The sequence below is a fragment of the Hyaena hyaena genome, unplaced genomic scaffold, assembly GCF_003009895.1.
Source record: "Hyaena hyaena isolate Hyena2069 unplaced genomic scaffold, ASM300989v1 scaffold_878, whole genome shotgun sequence".
In the NCBI taxonomy this organism is placed as follows: domain Eukaryota; kingdom Metazoa; phylum Chordata; class Mammalia; order Carnivora; family Hyaenidae; genus Hyaena; species Hyaena hyaena.
This window is the reverse complement of record NW_024081508.1, coordinates 259764-277363: the sequence shown is the minus strand read 5'-3', so window position 1 is coordinate 277363 and position 17600 is coordinate 259764. Positions and strand designations below refer to the sequence as shown.

Below are 17600 nucleotides of genomic sequence, written 5' to 3'. Positions count from 1 at the left end.
TATTAGGATTTTTAGTGTCTCCTTTCTAAACCCTATCTACCTCTTTTCTTTTCTGTATGAAAACTTATTTCTTTTCTTTCAATCCAAACAGTCTACACTGATGTTCCTCTCCTGTCTATAAGGAGAGTTGAGGCTTCCTATGGGATTGTGACGTACTCTTAGTGGTCATAAAGACAAGGATGCAATCTAAGCAAGGCTGTTTACTTTCTTTTAATAAAAGCTTCAGATGAGAAGCAAAAAGTTCAAAGATAAACATTTATTCTCTTTGCTAGAGGAAAGGTGTGATGAGAGCCAATAAATTTAAACAGATATTTTGCTTTAAGTATTTCAGAGCACTTTCACTTCAAGATAAAGTAGAACCTTCCACAGTGATAGTCTAATAATTTAATTTTGATTTTTCCAGCACTTGCTTTCTTCTCTTAAAACATTAAAGGACACCAATTCAGATCAATAGTACCACACTCACCTAAATAAATTTGAGTCAAGTATCATTGTGCTCTAACTAATCTCCACTTTCTCACATTTCTTCTACATGTTTCAGGGGTTAGAATTCCATTATTTAATGTTGATTTTCTTCAAAAGTCAATGAGAGGGGAGGTGGTTTTTAATCACAGCACAATAAAGACACACGTGATAAACTAATTTGGAAAGTGTGCAGAAAGGGATTCATGGCCCTCCTCATAATTATCTTTGTTAAAGGACTTATAAAAAGTGATCTGAGGGGCGCCTGGGTGGCTTAGTTGGTTAAGCGTCTGACTTTCGCTTAGGTCATGATCTCGCGGTTCGTGGGTTCGAGCCCCGCGTCGGGCTCTGTGCTGACTGCGGGCTCAGAGCCTGGAGCCTATTTCAGTCTGTGACTCCCTCTCTTTCTGACCCTCCCCTGCTCATGCTGTCTCTCTCTCTCTCTCTCCTAGAAATTAAAAAAAAAAAAAAACATTTTAAAAAAAGTGATCTGAATTTCTTAAGCAGCAGTATATTTGTTTCAAAAAATATATCCTAAATTCAAATATGTGAAATGAGAGATGGAGGAGAAAAGTCTAATTAAAAAATCCAACTATGCCACAGCAGACTTAGGATCTAAATTTTAAGCAGAAAGGATAAAATTTAAGATGAGAAATTTTAAATTACTAACATGGTAGATGAAGATGTATTTCTCCAGCCATAAATGTATGAGGGGCTTTCTGCTTCTACTATTTTGATGGGCTAGAATCCCTGAAGAGGTTTATAACTAGCATACAACTATCCTTGAAGAAGGTAAAGGCAATTTCCAACAAGGGGAGAGGAGGAGAGAGGAAGAGAGAGCTGGCATCTGTGAATAGTAAATGATGCAAGTTATTGTTGGGAGTAAATGCCAGTTAGAAGACAAAGAAAGGAAGACTAAGCTTTAGCTCCACAACAGAGGGAGGTAGAGCCAGAGACCCTCTTTAAAAGCACTAAAGTGCAGGGGTGCCTGCGTGGCTCAGTTGGTTAAGCGTCCAGCTTTGGCTCAGGTCATGATCTCATGGTTGATGGGTTCGAGCCCCACGTTGGGCTCTGTGCTGACAGCCAGCTCAGACCCTGGAGTCTGTCTTTGAATTCTGTGTCTCCCTCTCTCTCTGACCCTCCCCTGCTCGCTCTCTCTCTCAAAAATAAAAACATAAAAAAAAGTAAAACAAAAAGTGCTTAAGTGCAGATGTAGTAGAGCCCTCCTTAAGGAATGTGGTGGAAACCTCAAGACAAGGGAAGACAACCTGGCGATGTGCAAGTGCACGGCATTCCTCATGTGTGCTACAGAGGTAACACAGACTGCCCATTCCGACTGTATGTTACCATATATGGGAGACAAAGGAACAAAGATTGTACAAAAGGCAACCCCTTCGCTGCCTTCAGGGCTCAGCCTTTTGGGGTCTTAGACTGCTGAGCCTGTGCTGGCATGAATAAAACTGCTTACTGGAAAGAAAGCCTCAGTGTCCTGACTCTTTGTGTGTGACTCATTGCCACAGGGATACCTGGATGGCTCAGCTGGTAAGTTTTGGCTCAAGTCATGATCTCAGGGTTACTGGGTTCAGGCTCTGTGCCATCAGGCTCCACGTTCACAGCAGGGAGACTGCTTGGGATTCTCTGTTTTCTCTCTCTCTCTTTCTTCCTCTCCCTCTCTCCCTTTCTCCCTCTCAAGTAGATTAATTTTAAAAAAAGAGCTAAAGTGGTCTGAGTGTTTTATCAGTTCCTCATTAGAAACAATTGTGAATACTCTGAAAAGAAAAATCATACCTAATTTAGATATGGGATTTTCACAGATTATGCTCAGTGTATGAGCTAACATTAAAAATAATGTACAAGAAAACAAGTATTTGCATGATATTGACACCAAAAACAAACAATGGATAAATGCTCCCAAATATTTAAGATTAAGATTAAATACAAATATTAATATTTTTACATTGCCAATGTAAACATATAATAGCTATTACTGAAATATGTTTTAAAGGATAAAATAACAAAGGTGAACAAGCAACAGGACACTATTAAGAATAACCAGGCAGGGGTGCCTAGGTGGCTCTGTTGGTTAAGCATCTGACTTTAGCTCAGGTCATGATCTCACATTTCTGAGTTCGAGGAGCATCACGTCAGGCTCTGTGTTGATAGCTCATAGCCTGGAGCCTGCTTCGGATTCAGTGTCTCCCTCTTTGTCTGCCCTTCCCCTACTCACACTCTGTCTCTCTGTCTCTGTCTCTCCAAAATAAATAAACATAAAAAAAAGAATAACCAGGCATATCAAAAGCAAACAAACAAACAAAAGGTCAAACGGAATTTCTATCACTTCAGAATGTAACAATTGAAATTAAAAAAAAATAAGTGACCAAATTAAAGAGCAGATTAGGAACCAACTAAAGAAAAAACAGTTATACAAAATATATACCTAAATAAATGGTCCAAAGTAGATCATTGAGAGACCAAATGAGAAATTTGAAAGAGGTATTAAGAGAATATATAGAACAGAATAAGTTTCAATATATTCAGAGTTCTATCACAAAAGTAAAAAGAAGATGGAGGAGGAAAATTGAAAAAAAAATAATGGCTAGGAATTTTTCAGAACTGAAGAAGGACATAATAGTAAAATGTGTACTAAACAGTATAAATCAAATGAGATCCGAAGTTAGACCTATTGTCATGACAGTAAAGGGCACAAAAAAAAATAAAATATTAAACTTAATCAGAAAAAAGATTAACTGAACAGGAGCAAGAATAGAGTAACATCAGTCCTTTTAACAGCAATAGTGGAACAAGAATACTATGGCATAATATACTCAAGGAACTGAGAAGGTTAAAAGTCATCTTAAACTGTGGTCCCAGCAAAACTAGCTCTCAAGAATAAGCTTAAAGTAAAACTGCTTTGGGATAAACAAACAAACAAAAAAGATGTGATATATTTTACCACCTACAGAGCTTCACTACAGAAATTCCCATGTATATACTTAAAAAAAAAAAAGGAAAATAATCTGTAAAGTCTGTGACAAAGAAGGAAAGTTTTGAGTAAAAATATCCATGAATATGTATTTCTACTTAGACCAGCTATTGTCAAATAGGGATGGTACTATTCCTGATACTATGATGTGGGGGGAGAGGGGTATTTTTGATTCTTAAAATCCTTACTGTCTATAGTCCTAACATTTAGCAAGACCAGCAATGTTAAACTGTGTTAAAGGGAAGTGGCAAGATCACTTTTAATGCTTGATGATAAATGAAACATTACAGTTAATGATTTATTTTAGTATTATTCATATCTAATTATCAGAATCTCAGCTTTTAAAAAATATTGTTTATCCAATTTTGAGAGAGAGGGAGAGACAGAGTGTGAGCAGGGGAGGGATAGAGAGAGAGGGAGACAGAATCAGAAGTAGGCTCCAGGCTCTGAGCTGTCAGCACAGAGCCTGACATAAGGCTCAAACTCATGAACCAAAAGATCATGACCTGAGCTGAAGTTGGATCCTTAACCAACTGAATAACCCCTGGTGACCCCAGAATCATAGATTTTTCAAAAACACTTTTACTTTTATCTTTATAAGAGCAATTTATGTTAACATCATTTGGAAAATATTAAAAACCACCTATTTTAAAAATTACATAATTGTACTGCACCAAAAAACCTTTGACTATCAACCTATCATTTTGGGGGATACCAATATTAAAATGTTCATTTTATGTGTATTTACATATTTGAAAAATTAAATTCTGGTTATATTACACAAGTTATTTTACATCCAGTTTATTTTTTTTTCTTATCCAAATATTTTTTATAGTCCCAAATTAATTCTCTCCCATGTCAGTGAAACATTTCCCAGTTTCTGAGGCTGCTTCATGTTCCAGCATTTGATGTATTACAACTGATCTAATCAAGCCTCTATGTCAAACTCCTAGATTGCATCTAATGTTCCCTATTACAAATGATGCTGATATTTCTTGCCTTTATTGCTCTTTTTCACCATGTAAACTACATTTCCTTTGGTTATACCTTCTTGAGAGTTTAGAAGTCACATAACTGGCTCAATTCCAATTATGGCTAACTTTTGTTTTTTAGTAACTAGCACATATCGCTTCAATCCTTATTTTTTTGAGAGATAAAGAGAGCATGTACACATACAGGTGAACAGAAAAGAGAGAAAGACAGACAGGGGGCAGGGAGAGGAAGAGAGAGAGAAAGAGAGAAAGAGAGATTGAGCTGGGAGACTGGTTCTAGGCTTGATCCCAAAATCTTGGGATCATGACCTGAGCTAAAATCGAGAGTTGGGTGGTTAACCAACTGAGCTATCCAGGTGCCCACCCTATATATTTCTAACTGTCAAAGTGAATCTTATCTTTAAGTCCCTTTATTTAAGTCATAATTTGGCATATTTTAAAATACCCAAACTCTGGGCGCCTGTGTGGCTCAGTTGGTTGAGCGTCCAGCTTCAGCTCGGTTCAGGATCTCACAGTTCGTGGGTTTGAGTCCCGCATCGGGCTCGGTGCTGACAGCTAGCTCAGAGCCTGGAGCCTGCTTCAGATTCTGTGTCTCCCTCTCTCTCCCTCTGGCCCTCCCCTGCTCAGGCTGTCTCTCTCTCAGAAATTAATAAAAACATTTTTAAAAAATACTCAAACTCATGGCTTCACTTAATAATGCAATTCTGAATTTGAGATAAAAATTTTACCTAATTATTGTTTTTATTTTATAAAGTTTACTTTAAAATATTCTAATACTTGCATATGCCTTTAAAACCACAAGACAAGTCAGAGGCTTATATGTAACGGTTCTAGGGCCCACCCCCTGCCATGTTGTACCCATTTCATGTTATTTCCCACTCTAGAAAACTTAATTTTCAAACCATACAGAAATGTGTTTCACATATCATAAATTTTACTCTTTTCAAGTAACTATGTAGGGGGTTTTAATATATTTATAAATGTGTGCAACCATTACCACTAACTAATCCCAAAATATTTCCATCATTCCCCCAAAGAAATCTCATAGTCATTAGCAGACATTTCCTTTGCCCCCTTCTCTCAGCCCCAGAAAAACACTAATCTGCTTTCTGTTTCTTTGGTCTTTCTTATCGGAACATTTCCATAAATGGAATCAAACAAGTGATAAAATGTATTGATTAAGGAATCAATCCCAATGTTAAGCAATAAAAACTTATTCAATTACAGAATTGTATACTGATTCATTACTATAATCTTAGTTTTCCATGAGGACTTAAAGATTATAAGCCTGTTTCACTTTATAAGTGAGGAGAATTGTGACGAGAAGATGAAATGGTTGTGTTAGAACCACCCAGAGTAGGGATAACCCTGATCTCATGATTCCTAATTGAAGTCTCCCTTTTCTTCCTCACTAAGCTACATGCATCCTATCCTGAGACCACCCAAAAGACATACCAGGACATGACAAAAGTAGACCTGAATGAGTTTTCTTGCTAGATAATATGAAATTCATCAAAGAAGGGAGAATCAGGAACATAGGAGTGGTAATTATACATGTGTCAAATCAATCAATGCTATTGACTGCAAAGATGCTCAGCTCAGACTCACTAAAAATTATTATCAAAATCATCTCTTTTCTTCTACATCCAAACAGTTTATTTCTAGGAACCGAATTGCTTTCATGTGTGCTTACTATATGGAATTCATTTTTAATTGTTATTTCAGACACCCTTTTCTATGTTGTGATTTGTTTCAGAAGCAACATTGAGATGATCAGATCCTTGGCAATGATATGTATTACTAGGTAGGGGATAGCGCTGGGAGTAAGGGTGTTGAAGGTTGAGTGTCTGAGACAGAGACATAGAAAGTTCTATCTGAGTGCACTTTAAGCAACAAGCAAACACTGAAATATGAAAAGAATTAAAAGTGGTGAGAAAAAAAGTCCTGTTGCTATAGATATGAACTATTGAAAATTACATGTTAATTCATACAGAAAAAAGTCTTTATCTTAAGGCTTGAAGATTAATTGAACTTTCATTGGCAGCAACAAGCAATGTTTCTTTTGTATCTTAAAAAGATTCATCGGGCTTTTATTTCTAATTGGGCTTATTCCCTTCCCTTCCTTTCCTTTCCCTTAATTTCCGTAACCATTCAGTCCTAAATCCATTAGGTAGGGCAAAGCAAAGTAAGTATTCACACACTGGGAGAGGAGGAACATGTTGACCCAGACAGGGGTGGCCTAAGGTACCTCCAGAGATGCATGACTTCAAGCAGAGTACTGAGAACCTGAACAATGATAAGGAAGGCAAATCTATAGAGGGGCAATCTAGTGTGGAATGGAAGTATCAGAGCTCACATAGGATGTGAAGGTCATCCACAGGGTTAGGGGAAGGAGGATACCCAATAATTTATGGTATACCATCAGCTTGAGTAGAAGGAAAGAAAAGCAACCTTATTTGGGTGTAGTCCAGAAGAGTATGAGCCCAAGGAGGGCGAGGAAAGTGTCTCCATAGGGTAAGCAGGCATCTAGGAGAGAGGTGTCAGAGCTGAGCAGAATGAAGAGGGCATCAGCACACAGAGGAGGTGGCAATGGAAATAGAATATTGATTATATAGAAGGAATTAGTCAAATAAGTAAACACATAAGGATAACTCAAGCCAATCTTCTCAGCTGAATAGAATGCAGTTACAAATATGCAAAAGGAGAACTATTATGATCCTTGTGGTGGAGGAGTGAAATTGGAAGCATGAGGGGTGGCACCTGAGTGGCTCAGTCAGTTAAGTGTCCAACTTCGGTTCAGGTCACGATCTCACGGTTGTTGGTTTCGAATCCTGTGTTGGCCTCTTGCTGACAGCTTAGAGCCTGGAGCCTGCTTCAGATTCTGTGTCTCCCTCTCTCTCTCTGCCCTTCCCCTGCTCACACTCTCTCTCTCACACACAAAAATGAATACACATTAAAAAAAATTGCAAGCAGGAAGTGAAGTTAGAATTTCCAACATATGGATATAGAAATAAACAGAGAGATAGACGTATATACATGTATATGTGCAATATGCATCATGTTCACAGAGGTGGCCTGGGATCAATGACACCCATAGCAATAATCATACCTAATGCCCAGCTTTTGGCTTCTAAATACCATTTTCCAACAAAAGGAAGTAGGATGCTATAGAAATGACTCCTTCTAGCACTGAGTCAGGGAAAAGAGAAGAATAGCCAGGGACATATTTTTTGGTCTAAAATCAAACAAGTATTTAAGGAATGATTAAGCCATGTCAGAAGGACATAAAGGACAGCTTGAAGGGACTCTTGTTGACCAAATTAAGGCAATTTGAGTTTCAAAATAATCAGAGTAATGGATTATATAGCATTGACAAAAATAGGAAACCATGACTCCATAATTTGGTGAGTAATGTTTAAAAAATAAGGTCCCATATCTATTAATTTCAAAAGAAAAAATAGTGGCTGGCAGACATGAACTTAATTAAGTGATCAAAGTGAACATCACTGGTAGTATCACATCTCAAAAGAGTGTGCCACCTGATAGGACACAGAGAAAAGGACACACCATCACTTCTGAAATATTCCTCCAAAAAATCCATAATTTAATATAATCATGAGCAAGCAAAAGACAGACACAAATTGGAGGGCATTTGAAAAAATAACTACTCTCATCTTTAAAAGAGTCAAGGTCATGAAAGTCTAGAAAAAAAATCTGAAGAACTGTCCAAAAGCAAAAGAGAATAAAGATCCATGAACTAACTGCAGTGAAAAGTTCTAGGCTGGATCCTTTCATTATAAAAGATATTATCAGGACAACTGGTACAGGATTAGAATAGGATTAGAGGTTCAGCTGCTGCTAATATATTTGTATTAAGTCCTGATTTTTATAGTTTATTATGATGAGGTAAGAGAATAGGAAGGTACTGCATGTAGGCCAATATTCTGGTTATTCAAAAGGATCAAGGACAATTTTCAAAACCAGAGGTACTGCAGAAAAAATTCTAAGGTAATTCATTAAAGACAGACAGACAGACACACACACACACACACACACACACACACACACACACAAAACAGTAAAAACACACTAAATTCTTAGGTGGTTAGGAAGAATCAGGTCAGGTCAGCCCCTCTGAAATGTTACAGAGACAAAAAGTTATTTTTACTTTCCTACAAATTTCATATCACTTGAAAATACTGTAAAATTTCAGTTAAAAAAAAAGGATCTGAACTGTAGATAAACAATATTGTCCAATTCTTTACATCACACAAAGAAGCCAGCATATGACTTCAGGTATCAGAAATATCTCGTTAGGCTCAGCAGGATTGTCATTTCTGATTTTTCACACCTAAGAAAAACAGTGCAGAGCTATAAAATAATTGTGCCTCTTTGTCATCTCTAAGGGAATATTTGTTAACCAAAGCTCAGCTTTCTGTTTCTTGCATACAGTTTTGTTGTGCATATTGGCCAAGTATCATTTGAATCCAGACCCTAATACAATATTTGGTACAGCATTAACATTATTAATACCTAATGCAGTATCAATAGAAATATTAGTAGTAATCATAGCAAACTCAAGTATCACTTACTATATATACCAGACATTGCTCCCAGGCATAACATTCATGAATTCATTAAATTCACATGGCAAGCCAAGAAGATTATGCTAGTAACGTTCCCACTTCACAAATAAGAAAACTGATAAACAGAGAAATTAAGCCACTGACTCAAGGTCAAACAGCCAGTAAATCTCCAAGCTAGAATTTAAAGATGGAGTATTTGACTAAAGAGTCATATAAGTAAATGTTTCTTTACTGAAATTTAATAAATTCACTTCCCTTGAGTGGTTTGTTAAAGACAAAAAGCCTATGTCTCCAACTGGATTACTTTTAAAACCCACCCAAGACATGTAGCTATGGTTTCTTTAAAAAATATGTCAGAATCTCAGAGGAATATAAGCCATACAAATCTTATTTTTATTATATGCACAATAGAGCAATCTTTAGTTAACCCACTCTTTTTCTATTATTATACAAAAGTCATCAGTTTTTAAATAGAAATTTTAAACCTGAAATACTTTATGCATTTTCTAAATACAGTCTCATAAACTGAATGAAACCACACAAAACTAAATTCTGACAAGACCATGGTAAGTGAGTCCATTGCTTCAACAAACAAATATGACTGAGCAAGCATTATGTATGAACTCTTTTCAAGGCAGTAGACAAAAGTTTCCAAAAAGGAAAAAAAAAACCCAGCCAATTAAAGTAGTAAGAATATTATACAGAGGTCTTACTAATAAATCCAGATTTTTAAAAAAGATCTAAAAAGTTTCATTCATTCATTTCATTCAAAATATACTTATTTTTTGTTCTAGAATATGGTTGTAGGTATGAGGACAATTACAAAGACTCCAACAAGTTTAAGCAAGTCACTGAGAAAAATACCCCACATGTTGTCACTAAATAAATTTTTAAAAAGCTGTTTTAGCAAATACAAATACTTAAAAGCCAATCCATTCCCTGGCTATAATGAATTGAATGATCTTTCAAAGGCCCCTGAAGAACAACAGCTGTTGACGTCAGGCAATATGGACACCTATTTGAAAACTACTTCAGACAAGAAGATTTTTCAGTGCCCCTGAATCATGCCACTATGGGCACTCACATGCCTAATACTGAGGGCGCCTATGCATAACACCAAGCGTGCCTCTCTGTGTGTATTTCAGGCCCGAGTTTAGTCAACATGAAAAGACTGCCACCTACTGTAATACAGGCAACTACATTTGCAGTCTTGAGGCATGTTTAATTTAACCCTCTGGAGCCCATCCTTTTTCTACTGCAGACATTGCCTATTCTGGGCATTTCAGGACAACACAAGAGGATGCCCAGCACATAGGTTGTGACCGGCAGTTGATTAGGAATAATTCCCACAGAAGCCACTCTCTGACTGACAAAATAAAGTAATAATAAGGTAATTCTCAGCTCAATATAATTAGTCAAAGCAGCATAACAAATTCCTTGAGATACTTCCCAATATAAATACTGAAACTGTATTTCACCTTTTCTGTCTGCTGAGGCTGTTTACAACATTTTTCTTGCTGAAACAGTAAAATCTAAATGGTGAGTTAAAGGGCTATAAAAGTATCAAAAGAAAGGAGGACAAATCATAAAGATTTCTTATGCCATTCTGTGTTTGCATCTTCATTCAATTGCATCCCTAACTCTTGCTATCTCTAAGTTCACAAATCTCCCTCTGTAGATAAAAGTGAAGAGTCTCTTCAAAATCACAGTATAGCAAGCAAGCAGCAGTCAGATCACTGACAATGAGGGGGATTGTTTTCCAGAGGCAACAATAGAAAAAAAAAAAAAAAAGGTTTTTCCCATTACTCATAATAAACTGAGGTTTAACAAAAAATTAATGTTGAGAAATCAAAAAGTAACTAATTAGGAGAAAATAATAAATCACCTTCAAATTCACTATTCATGACAGTTGGCATTCATTAGCTGAAACAGAAAAGGCACAGAAGCAGATACCACATAATTACAGAAAGGTTACCCAAAAGATGCCAAACATTCACCAAATGCAAATAAAAGCTTGATTAATGGCTTAACAGCCAATGAAGCTCATTTAAAGTCACTCATGGGGGAAAATGCAATTTTCAAACTAAGCTAATAAGTCTCACTGTTTCTTGAACTAAATTAACTTTATTAACTTCATTGTTTAAATCCATGATTACTTAACATTTAAAATGTATTTACTACTAAAAACTCAGTTGATTTCATTATTTTAATAAGTCATTAATCAAGTACCAAAAAAACTTTAAATTACATCTGCCACCTTGTTAATATATCAGGTGTGTGTGTATGTGTTTGAAAATGGCCTGACTTATATACATATATAGACTAATATATATGGACTATATATATATATATGTAGGTATATTCTGCATCTGAAAATATTTGCTATTATTTTAAAATTTCAATAAGGGCATGAATTTTGTATACAAATAAATCAGAGCCCTCAAGTTACTGCTAAAGAGCCAAAGTATTTGCTACAAAATTTCTAAGAATATCACTCCCCCCACCCCCAAATTAAATACATATAGATATGGACGTTTTCTTTTAGGTAGAAATACTGAGGGTACTAGCAAAAGCTATTGAGATCTAGTAATGTCTTAGAAGATGCCAACTTAGGAATTTGGGGAGAAGGAATTTGGAGTTATACAACTTATTTTCTAAAGATTCCGCAAAAACAATAAATAAAGCAAGTATGTCTGAATATTTGTTTAGCTATCACAATAACAAATAATAATCTAACTCCATATTTTAGATTATATATTATATTATAATTTTAATATTCTTTGAGCTTTTCTATGTGTTTGAAAATTCTGGTAACTCATGTCACATACTGGGGATCAAGAAATAGCAGAGAGCTCAAGAACAAGAGAGTAAGTATTTGATATCTTTGAGCAACACCCAGCTTCCAAGATGCCATTCTTGAGTACTAGTGATGTGTACTTCAGTTCAAACAAATACCTTTATCATTGTGCTCTAATACCAGAAATGATGATACCAATATAATAAATATAGGCATAGGCATTGCTATCTGCAGGCTTTTCTGGGTCTTATTGTTAGGAAGCCCAAACAGATTGAAAGACTCATCCATTGTTTTGCAAGGTCAGGCATCCAAATCAATAAAGAAGATTGAAGGACTGATATTCAAAGAACTAGTTAAAGAGTTGAATAAGCAAGCCCCTACTAAGAAAGCATTCTCATGATTTTGAGCTCATTGTACCCAACAAAATTTCAGGACTAAACTCTCAGAAATAAACTACCTAAGTCCTTTAGCATATTAATACATATGTCAGCCAGGCTAGTCCAGATCATCATTTTAAAAAGTAGATTTAGTCTATACCTCTGGAATGTAAAAGGAAGGAGCTCTACATGGACCTACTCCTGAGGGAAGCTGGTAAATTATTTTTTAAAATATATTTAAATTTCTGGAAATGGTCATAAGGTCATACAGCAAATGAATAAACATGTGAATCAAGAAAATCCACTAAAACCCAGAAAGAGCAATGACTATCTGTGGTATCTGTATTACAGACTGATCCCTCCCTTCTCCAACCCAGACTAGCATAATAAAAACTTTATTCTTGTGATATAATGAAGTTTACAGTGCTCCTCTCTTCCAACAAGCTGTCAAGAATTACAGTATTTTGGATATATTATCATGAGGAGCAGTCTGTCAGCATTTTTCATGCCCTCCCCTAGCTGTCTACTGCAGAAGCTAAATTCCAGATAGGGCAGCTGAAAGTCAAGATGTGCCTTCTCACACCTAGCTTCCACTTGTGGAAGATACTGAGGACACTGGAGACCCAATTGCCTTCACTTGGTTTATCTGTAGGGAAGAGATTTTATGCCAGGCAAGACAAGTGAAGAAGACAAATAGAAACCAAATCCACTGTGTTGCAAGCCCTAATCCTAAAGTAGGGTTGTCACACAGAAAAGCATATTCCTGTCCTTGCCCCCATCTCAAGAGCCCTGGCTCAGAGATTTGACCAGAGGAAAAAGAAAAGACCATAAAACAGAGACTCTGAAGCTCTCTCCAACAGAAGGAAGGAAGGAAGGAAGGAAGGAAGGAAGGAAGGAAGGAAGGAAGGGAGGGAGGGAGGGAGGGAGGGAGGGAGGGAGGGAGGAAGGAAGGAAGGAAGGAAAGAAAGAAAGAAAGAAAGAAAGAAAGAAAGAAAGAAAGAAAGAAAGAAAGAAAGAAAGAAAGAAGGAAAGAAAGAAGGAAAGAAAGAAGGAAAGAAAGAAGGAAAGAAAGAAGAAAGAAAAGAAAATGCCTAAGGAAGAGTCAAAGACAGTGGAGATTTTGTTGAAAAGCCACTAATAGAAAACTGGTAGCTTAATTAGAGATATAAGCTAAACTACTGGCAAACTAGTTTACCAAAAAGAAATAGGGGGGAATGACAGGTAAGAGCCCTTGTAGGGTCAGAACAAACCTCAAATACTGACCTCAAAAACTATGCCTGGAAAGGAGCCTGGATTCATGTATGAAGCAATTTATGCACCAAGGCATTGCTGAATAGAGCAGTCAATTGGAATTTAGTGAAGCTTAACAGCTAGGTGTGGTCAGTGGAGGAAACAATAACAGTTAAAGGGAGGCCTGCTTAGACAACTATCTTCGCAGAATGATTATGTACATGCCTGAGTGATTATGCACATATCTTCTCAGAACTAACATCACAGGGGAAATAGACTTCACTAAAACTGTTCAGCGGCTTACTAAACAAACAAGCATACAACGGTAACAAGTCCAAGCTGGAGACCAGTACTCAGAGTTGCTACAATATATTATTTTATAACCATATAATTATATATTATACACAATATATTATTTAAATATATGACCAGTTTTCAAAAATTATGAAATATGCAAAGAAACAGGAAACTGTGATCCACACACAGGAATGACAGCAGTGATTGGAAACCACCTATGAAGGGGACCAAAAGTGGATTTAACAAAGACTTCAACTTTGCCCGTGTTAAAAGAACTAAAGGCAACCATAATATAATGATGATTACAGTGTCTTATCAAATAGAACTTACCCAAAGTACCACAAGGAATTCTTGAGTTGAAAAATATAGTAATTGAAATTAAAAATTTACTGAAGGAGGGGTCAATGGTAGATCTGAACTGACATAAGAAAGAATCAGTGCCCTTAAAAAAGGTAAGAGTTTATGCAATCTAAAAAATACAGCAAAAAGAATTAAGAAAAATTAGTGAACCTCAGAGAAAATGGAAAACCATTAACCACAACAACATACCCTCCTATCAGGAGGCCAGAGAAAGAGACGTAAAAAGAAGAGGGAAGGATATTCAAATAAATAATTCCTGAAAACTTCCCTAATTTATTGAAGAATAACAGCCTACACATTCAAAAAAGCCTAGTAAACTCAAAATAGGATAAACACAAAGAAATCTACATACAGATACACCATCGTTAAAATTCTGAAAAACGGACAAGAAAATCTTAAGAAAAACAATTCTTCACCTACTAGGAAATCCCAAGGGTAATAACAATAATAATAGCAGACAGATTTCTCTTCATAAACAATGGAGATGAGTGAAAAAACATATAAAGTATTAAAAGCAAAAATCTGCTACCCAAGAATTCAATATCTACAATAACTACTTTTAAATGAAGGCAGAATAGACAGCCTCCCGCAGCCTCTCCCAAAGTGCCTTCTACACTTGGCTCTCAGCCCTGCCCTGCAGCTGTATCATGAAGAGAGTGACCTGCGGCCTTCTCCTCATACTGGCAGGCCTGCCTGCCTGCCTTGGAAGCCAATGACCTGGTGGATAAAGACAGTTCCTTCTGTTATGAGTGGGAAAGCCCACAGATGGGTGGGATGATTGTGGGAGCGTTCCTGTGCATCGTAGGAATCTTGACAGCTCTGAGTGGAAAATGCAAATGCAAGTATAATAAGAAGCACAGACCCTTACTGGAAAGAACCACTCCACTCATCACTCTAGACTCTGTCAGTACCTGCTGAGCACAGGACCAGCTTTGTGGCACCCCCAGTACCAGCTCCCATGCTGATTCCTCCCCACGTGGGGCCCTTACTCTCTGTGATGGCCTTTCTCTCCAAAGCTGGGTCCTTCGGCTCCCATCCGATCAGGACACTGCCCAAAGCTTATTTCTAAATTCAACTGTCTCACTTTTCCGATAGATAGATCAATAGATAGATAGATAGATAGATAGATAGATAGATAGAGGATAGATAGATAGATAGATGATAGATAAATAAAGGTAAAATAATGACAATCTCAAGTAACCAAAACCTGAGAAAATTTGATTATAGAAGACATACCTTACAAGAAATAATAAAGGAAATTGTCCAGATTGAAACTAAGTGACCTCAAACAGTAATTCAAAAACACATTTAAAAAATCACAGAGCACTGGTAAAGGTAATATGTAATTATAAAAGAGACCATAAATATATATTTCTTCTTTGTTCACTTAACTAATTTTACAAGTAACTTTATAAAGAAGTATGCATGTGATTATACTGTTAGGTCTATAACATATAGAAAGGTAGTCATACATTGGAATGTTTTTCAACAATAAAACAAATCACATACTGATACCTGCTACAACATAGATAATCCTTCAAAATATTATAGTAAATGCTAGAAGCCTGTCACAAAAGGCCAACTGTTAGATGCTCTAGCTTATAAGAAATATTTAAAATAAACAAACCTTGGGGCGCCTGGGTGGCTTAGTCGGTTAAGCGTCCGACTTTTGCTTAGGTCATGATCTCGCGGTTCGTGGGTTCGAGCCCCGCGTCGGGCTCTGTACTGACTGCCAGCTCAGAGCCTGGAGCCTCTTTCGGTCTGTGACTCCCTCTCTCTCTGACCCTCCCCTGCTCACGCTGTCTCTCTCTCTCCTAGAAATAAATAAAACATAAAAAAAATTTAAAAAGAAAAATAAAATAAAATAAAATAAACAAACCTATAGATACAGAAAGTAGATTAGTGAATGCTTAGCAGTGAGAGTGACGAAAGTTGGGACACTGGATAGATGAAGGATATAGGGGTTTTTTGATGGGAGATGATCAGTTAAAAAAACTGATTCTATTAATTGTTGAACAATTCTGTGGATATCCCACCACGAAAATGGGGAATTGTATACTATGTACATTGTATTTCAAAAAAGTTATTACAAAAAAAGTTCATCTCACTTTTCCTTTCTCTTCCTTTATGATTTTATCAATAAAAAGATATTTTTCTGTTAACATATAAATTATTAGTGGTGAATACTATAATAACAATAACTCCTATTCCTTAGGGTCCTCCTATTATGAGAAAGTGCAACTATAATAATTGTAATAAGAATAATGGGGAGAATACAGTGTGTGTTAGTGGATCCTGTAAGAAGAGATACCTACAAACACTTAAGAAATCAGAGGAAGTGACATCTGAACTGATTCCTGATGAAGTATGGTGGAGTGTGCAAAATATTCCAGGTATATGCAAGGAATGTACAAGTTTAGAGGTGAGAGAAATTGTTTGCCCTGCCCTCAAATTATAATCACCCAGAAAGCACAATCAAAGGATGAGGAGAAAGGCTTGAGGCCAATAATGTAAGTAGAGACTAGATGTTCTTGTTGATTGGCAAAAGTGAAGTCAAACTTGATGTCTACAAACTTGATGTCTACTTCTTTCTGAAGTACTGTCTCATCCTATACCGTGTCCATGATAGCTACTGACTCCCCAGTTAGTGTGTCTGACACATGTTGCTAGCACATATCATGGATTCATGAAGCATTAGGAAAAATTTTATTTGCAGTTTATATTCTATGATTCTGAAATGCCATATTTTCTCAATCTCAAATGTTCATGTTTCCTTTTCAAATTAAATCACCTGATACCATTTTCTTTATAGATCTTAACTCTCTTATATTTTAATATTGTTTTTTTTCTCCTGCTAGAATATAACTGCCATGAAAGTAAAACTCTATCTTTCTTGTCTTAGCTGCATCTTCAGTGCCTGGAACAGTTTATGATACATAGTAGTCATTCAACAAATACAGGTAAATGAATGAACACTTATTAATCTCATTAATTCCCTATTTTTAATCTGGTTAAACTAAAAAAAGAGAGATTATACTGAATCTACACACCTTTTAAAAGATTTCCCATGAATGGAAGAAGAGTTGTTGATAGGGGAGGGGCTAGGGAAGGGTCAAAAACTGTTATTTTTCTCAAAACTTAGGTTTTTGAAAGACAGATATCCTTTTCCTTGAGAAAGCTGAGAACATAGCATTCACTGTCTCTTTGGTCTGAAAGAGTCTCATCAAAGTATTGAACCTTGGAGCATATGTCAGATATAAATGTCCTAGGTAAGCAACGATCCAAAGCTCCATCTGGACTTTCTATTTGTCTGTAACATTTAGTTTGGAGAAACCTGACTTACATGGTTGCAATGGAAATTGAGCACATTGGTGAATCATGAAGCTATCCAAAGAATGCTGCATAAATGTAAGGAAGTGTTATTTTTATTAATGTTTGTTTTAAAAAATTGGTAAATCTCATCATAAGAAAATACTATAGAAAATAAGAAAAGTCGATTATTGCAGTTTTTACCCA

The 17600-nt window shown here is 36.3% G+C and overlaps 1 pseudogene; it reads left to right on the top strand.

Annotated features, from left to right (window-relative positions):
• The first annotated feature begins 14731 nt into the window (after positions 1-14731).
• On the top strand, positions 14732-15023 carry LOC120222415 (annotated as a pseudogene).
• Positions 15024-17600: the final 2577 nt, after the last annotated feature.